Below are 6,173 nucleotides of genomic sequence, written 5' to 3'. Positions count from 1 at the left end.
AAACATTAAAATATGAAAAAAAAAATCTAACCAGCTCTCGAACATGCGATCTTTGGATCTGCAGGCGGATACTCTACCACGGCACCATAGTGCAAATCTTGAAGTGGGTCGGATTTTTGTCCAACATAAACTACACAATTTATATCTTTACAACTGCTTGAAACTTCTGCAAGACACTTGGACTGAGGTGGTTTCGATTGTATTACGATTCACGTAGACATTCATTCGCACTGATATAGGATATTACAAGGAATATAAGTAATTATGAGTTTTTATTTACACAATTACGATTGATTTTCACTATGGTAAAAATTATCGTATATGATACGTTCAATACATCATTTGTCGACAATAAACTGATAAAGTTTGATATGCAGTGCGATTTAGATTTTTAATGGACACAAATGCGACTTTATTTGCTGTTTGTTATACGATATGTGGTTTACTGGGAATGACATCCACCAATGCCTTGATCCGACGAAGCGCCTGCTTTAAAAGAAGGAGTCACATCCACCATTCCTTAATCCAGACAAGCGCCTAATTTTAAGAAGGGATCACATCCACCATTGCCTTAATCCGGGCAAGCGCCTACTTTTAAAGAAGGAATCACATCTTCCATTATATTAATCCCGGCAAACGCCTACTTTTAAAGAAGGGATCACATCCACTATTGCATCGTTTATGGCAATCGCCTATTTTTTAAAGAAGGGGTCACGTCCACCGTCGCTTTAATCCGGGCAAGCGTCTACATTTAAAGAAGGAGTTACATCAAATATTGCCTTAATTCGGGCAAACGCCTTCTTTTAAAAAGGGATTATATCGACCATTGCTTTAATCCTGGCAAACCTATACTTTTTAAGAAGGGATCACATCCAGCATTGCCTCAATCCGGGCAAGTGCCTACTTTAAAAGAAGGAGTCACATCCACCATTCCTTTATCCGGGAAAATGCCTACTGTTAAAGAAGGAATCACATCCACCATTGCTTCATTTGTGGCAATCGACTATTTTTAAAGAAGGGACCACATCCGCCATTGCCTTAATCTGGGCAAGTGCCTACATTTAAAGAAAGAGTCACATCCACCATTGCCTTGCCCATTGGCAAGTTAGCTATTGGTTATTGATGTATGACAAACTTATAGCGCTTAAATGTGCCTACAACTTTGTCTAACAAGACATTGCTGTAAATATGTAATCTGGGGCGTAGGAAGCAAAATGTCATTCAAATGACATTATGTCAAATGACACGTGACATTTTGGAGAGTTTTCACTCTCCAGCCTTAGATGTTATATTTAGAGCAATGTACCCTTGAACAAAAATATAGCCCTACTCAACCGTTATGAGTACAGCTAAAATTATGATGTGAATTTTACTTCTGAAGAAAGTTATTAACAAATTAGTCAAATGACATGCAGATGACATTTTACAAGCCTGATCCTGACAAACATCTATTTCTAACGAAGGGATCACATCCAATGGCAAATAGGAGATGACCAATTCTGGGGAATGGTGCATTCTGGCGAATGGCTTTCTGGGGAATGTTGCATTCTGGCAAACGGCTTTCTGGGGAATGGTCCATTCTGGCAAATTGATTCTGGCAAAAAGCTTTCTGGCAAATGACTTTCTGGCGAATGTCATACAACCAATGGGATTGTACAAACTCGTCTTATGACAAGCAAGCAGATCATTTTGTTCATCACATTTGGTTGTTCTCAAAGGGAAGGATGACTTTAGTGATTGATCCTCGTGGCCCGAATAAGTGGATCTATAGAACACTATTTAAAAAGGCTTACATTTGAATCAACACTCATGGTGCTCAACGGAACAACATTCTTTTCAACTATCGACCTCACCAGTGCATAATTTTACGTAGAACTTGATGTCTAGAATCATTTAACCATTTTTTTTGCGAGGATGCGGGGAAACCGTTACTGCAGATTGTCTTTTGGTCTATGTATTGTACCTACCAGATATTTTTCAAGAAATACTTCAGTCAATTATCTTGAAGGGAAGAAAACGGACTGGTATAATAGTTCACGGAGAACCCAAAGAGGATCACGACAAAAACCTGGCTGAAGCTTTAAATCGATTGAAAAATCATAATGTTTGCATAAATGAAATAAAAGTTATTAAAAAATCTCCAGCACCTAAATCGCTAGCAGAAGCCAAAAGTTTTTTAGGATAGACTACATTTATTGAAAAGCTAATATATCAAAGAGAAAACAAGACGTTAACGCGAACTAATCAAGGAAGGTTTTTTTGTGAAGGTTTAAATATGAATGTTTGAAAAATAATGCATGTAGAAGTATTCGAACATTAGGATATCTCAGTAAGGTAGATCGTACAGAACTAGAGCGGACGCTTCTCCGTATTGCTTAGGTAATATAACTTATATATATTATTCTGAAAATGAAGGTGTTAAGGAGCAAGTTGGACATAGTCAGCGACGGTGAGGTAAAGAAGGCTCTAAACGAGCTGAAAACAGTAAAGCTGCTGGGAAGGACGAGATCCCGGTCGAGCTTCCCAAACACGGAAATGAGCAGCTGGAACAATCAATCAACCACATTATCCAGAAAATATGGAAGGATGAAAAACTGCCTGCCGGCTGGTTGGATGGCCTCATATGCCCAATCTATGAGAAAGGACACAGACTAGAGTGTGCCAATTACAGAGGGATCACCCTTCTGAACTCGGCGTACACAATCCTGTCGCATATCTTGTTTAACATTCTGAGATCGCTTGAGGGGTCCTTCGTCGGCGAATACCCGGCATGTTTTCGGGTGGGCCGATCAACGACGAATCAGATGTTTAGCCTGCGGATGGTCCTTGATTAATTCCGGGAGTACAACTTGCAGACTCACCATCTGTTCATTGATTTCGAAGCAGCGTACGAATCAGTGCAAAAAAATGAGCTGTGGCAGATAATGTTCCAACATGGTTTTCCGCCGAAACTGCTTAGACTATGGTACGTGCAACGCTGGATGGCTCGAAATCAAGTATTCGGATTGCAGACGAAGTGTCAACCTCGTTTGTGACCTTATACGAATTGAAGCAGGGTGGTGCACTTTCGAATTTATTGTTCAGCATTGCACTCGAGGGCGCTATTAGCATATCTGGCGTGCAGAGTAACGGCACTATCATACGGCATTATACGGTCGCATATGCTCCTGGGCTTTGCGGACGACATCGACTTCATTGGAATCGATCGCAGAGCAGTAGTGGAGGCTATTATGCCACTGAAGGAGACAGCCGGGATAGGCCTCGCCATTAACTCTACCAAGACAAAGTACATGGTGGCTGGTTGAGATAGAGAAAGATCTAGTGGTGTCGTTGCTGATGAAGAATTTGTTTACCTTGGAACGCTTGTGACATGTGACAATAACGTTTCCCGTGAAGTGAAAAGACGTATTGCTGCTGCGAATAGGACCTTTTACGGATTACGTAACCAGCTTAGGTCCCGCAACATGTAGAATTTGCTCTATACAAAACTCTGATTCTACCAGTGGCCCTTTATGGACATGAAGCATGGACGTTAAAAGAGGCGGAGCGGCGAGCTTTCGGGGTTTTCGAAAAGTGCTGCGCACAATACTCGGAGGGAAACTAGAAAATGGTGTGTGGCGCAGACGCATAAATCATTAGCTGTATCAAGTATACAAAGAAGAAAATATTGTGAATCGTATAAAATACGATCTCAGTGGCCTGTTCACTTAGTGCGAATGTTGGAAGAAAGAATAGCGAAAACAATATTCAACAGAGAACCAGATAAAGGCCGGTGACTTCGTGGGTGGAAGGCCATGAACACCGCTGGCTGCACGCGGAGGAGTCGGACTTGGGGACCCTGAACGTTTGGGGAAACCGGAAAAAACATCAACCAAGACCAACGATTATGGAGCTCTACAATACGCCAGGCATAGGTGTATCGACGCTGTAGCCACCTAGGTATCCAGATATCGAGGTGTATTATTTTAATATTTTAAATAATTAAAAGTTTGACTAATAAATTATAGGCGCTGATCTTGTACAGTTTGATGAAGATTCTAACCCTCGTATCATTGCATGTGCGCAATCTCACGATTGCGGAAAAAATATCCACACGGCCTGATGCGAAACCCGATGAGTTCAATTTCAATAGTAAACACAGAATCCAGAAACAAGCAGTTTCTAAGGCAGAAAGCTGGGCATTAAGGCTACAGCCATATACTTTCGAAGTAAAAAGTATTCCAGGATCGTTGAATATTGCCGATGCGTTATCAAGATTAGTTGAAGAATATATTTAAACCTGCTGAATCTTTTGACTTTTGGTTTTGACTCTTTCGATAAACACCTTCTGTATAAGCTAGATCATTTATCGACTTCAAAGCCGCATATGATACAATCGATCGGGACCAGTTATGGCAGCTAATGCACGAAAACGGATTTCCGGATAAACTGATACGGTTGATCAAGGGGACGATGGATCGGGTGATGTGCGTAGTTCGAGTTGCAGAAGCATTCTCGAGTCCCTTCGAAACGCGCAGAGGGTTACGGCAAGGTGATGGTCTTTCGTGTCTACATCGCTTGGGAGTGTAACCATTGATTTTGGGTTCCATTACTTGTAAATAGTTTTTTTGTATATAGTGTCATTTTTTATTATTATATTATTATTTTCGAATGCTAGCAATTAGAGTTAAATTAAGAAATAAAAAAAAGTATATGAATTGAAAACAAATTAATGAATGTGAATTGAAAATGAATTTATGAATCGAATACATCCACCTATTTCCCATACGCTTTGCACACCCTAACTATATATCTGTGAACGCACACCTCACGTTATGCGCTACCATTGAGCGCTACCACCGAAAGCCACAGTCGGTCATGACCGTCAATGTCATCTGACGTCTGGAAAGAACGACACAGCAGAAGCCAAAAACGAGGACCGAGGATGGAATAAAAACAGCTGGAATCAGCGAGTCCAGCTCTCTATCAGGTGAACCTCAGACGACACCACAAGTCTTTTATCAGTTTTTTTTTAAAAAGTATTCTTTCTACCAGTGAACGATATCGTCGAAGGTCAAAGTTGGCCATTAGTGAAGTGACGCGTGGTGAAACCCCGGTTGTGAAGTGCCTGTAGTTTCGACGGGCGGTCCTCGCTGCTTCAACCCCTTGTGGACGCGGGTTATTCATCATCCAATTCAAGAAGTGAACCGTCGAAAGCCTTCATGTGGAGAAAGCCAAGCTGTAAGAACCAAGCCCGGACCGCGCAGAGAAACCGTTGCTCGCTGTTAGAGGTTCCCGTCGATGCTCGACCCCGTTCCGGACGCTACCTGTGCCTGAAGAAGTTTGCCGGCGTGTATGAGGGAGCGCTGAACGAGAAAATGAAGAGTCCCACCCCGGCGAGGAAGCGGTTGTGCTGTGGTACGTGCACGAATGCAGCTACGATGATCATGTGAGTTTAGAGGTGTGCAATTCTACTTCTCCTTCCGTACGAAATGTACAAAAGAAAATGAAATTAAATTAACTAATTAAGAATTCTCTTCTTTTAATCAATACTTGCTAAGCCCTGATAATTTGTCTATTTTCCACTATATCGTTATTCCACCTTGTGACGTTTTTCAAGGGAAGTCCTTTCTCCTACCAATCATATTCCAATTCTTTCTGGAGCCATTTTATAACGACCCTGAATCCCAGGAGAATCCCTGGAGGGACAAAAAGGTGTCCCCAAGTAAATCGTTAGTCTCACAGGAGGGAGTAATACCAAGGGCAGGGTTTGACACGAGTGGTACGATTTTCACGAAGTCCGTCCAGTCGCCAACGACATTGATATCATGACACGTAACTTTGAGAAGATGGAGGAAGCCTACATCAGACTGAAAAGCGAAGCTAAACGGATTGGACTAGTCATCAACACGTCGAAGACGAAGTACATGATAGGAAGAGGTTCAAGAGAGGTCAATGTAAGCCACCCACCACGAGTTTCTATCGGTGGTGACGAAATCGAGGTGGTTGACGAATTCGTGTACTTGGGCTCCCTGGTGACCTCCGATAACGATACCAGCAGAGAAATCCGGAGACGCATGATGGCAGGAAATCGTACGTGCTTTGGACTCCGCAAAACGCTCCGATCGAATAGAATTCGCCGCCGTACCAAACTGACTATCTACAAAACGCTAATTGGACCGGTAGTTCTCTAC

The 6,173-nt window shown here is 42.1% G+C and overlaps 1 long non-coding RNA gene across 1 annotated transcript; it reads left to right on the top strand.

Moving 5' to 3' along the window:
* The first annotated feature begins 4,834 nt into the window (after positions 1 to 4,834).
* Positions 4,835 to 5,511, top strand: LOC134217633 (uncharacterized). The gene is made up of 2 exons (XR_009981113.1): positions 4,835 to 4,969; positions 5,035 to 5,511. It is a non-coding gene; the product is annotated as an uncharacterized LOC134217633 (long non-coding RNA).
* The last annotated feature ends 662 nt before the right edge of the window (positions 5,512 to 6,173 follow it).

The sequence above is a fragment of the Armigeres subalbatus genome, chromosome 2 (assembly GCF_024139115.2).
Source record: "Armigeres subalbatus isolate Guangzhou_Male chromosome 2, GZ_Asu_2, whole genome shotgun sequence".
Classification (NCBI taxonomy): Eukaryota; Metazoa; Arthropoda; class Insecta; order Diptera; family Culicidae; genus Armigeres; species Armigeres subalbatus.
Note: the sequence above shows the minus strand (reverse complement) of the source record. Positions and strands in the feature narration are given on the sequence as shown.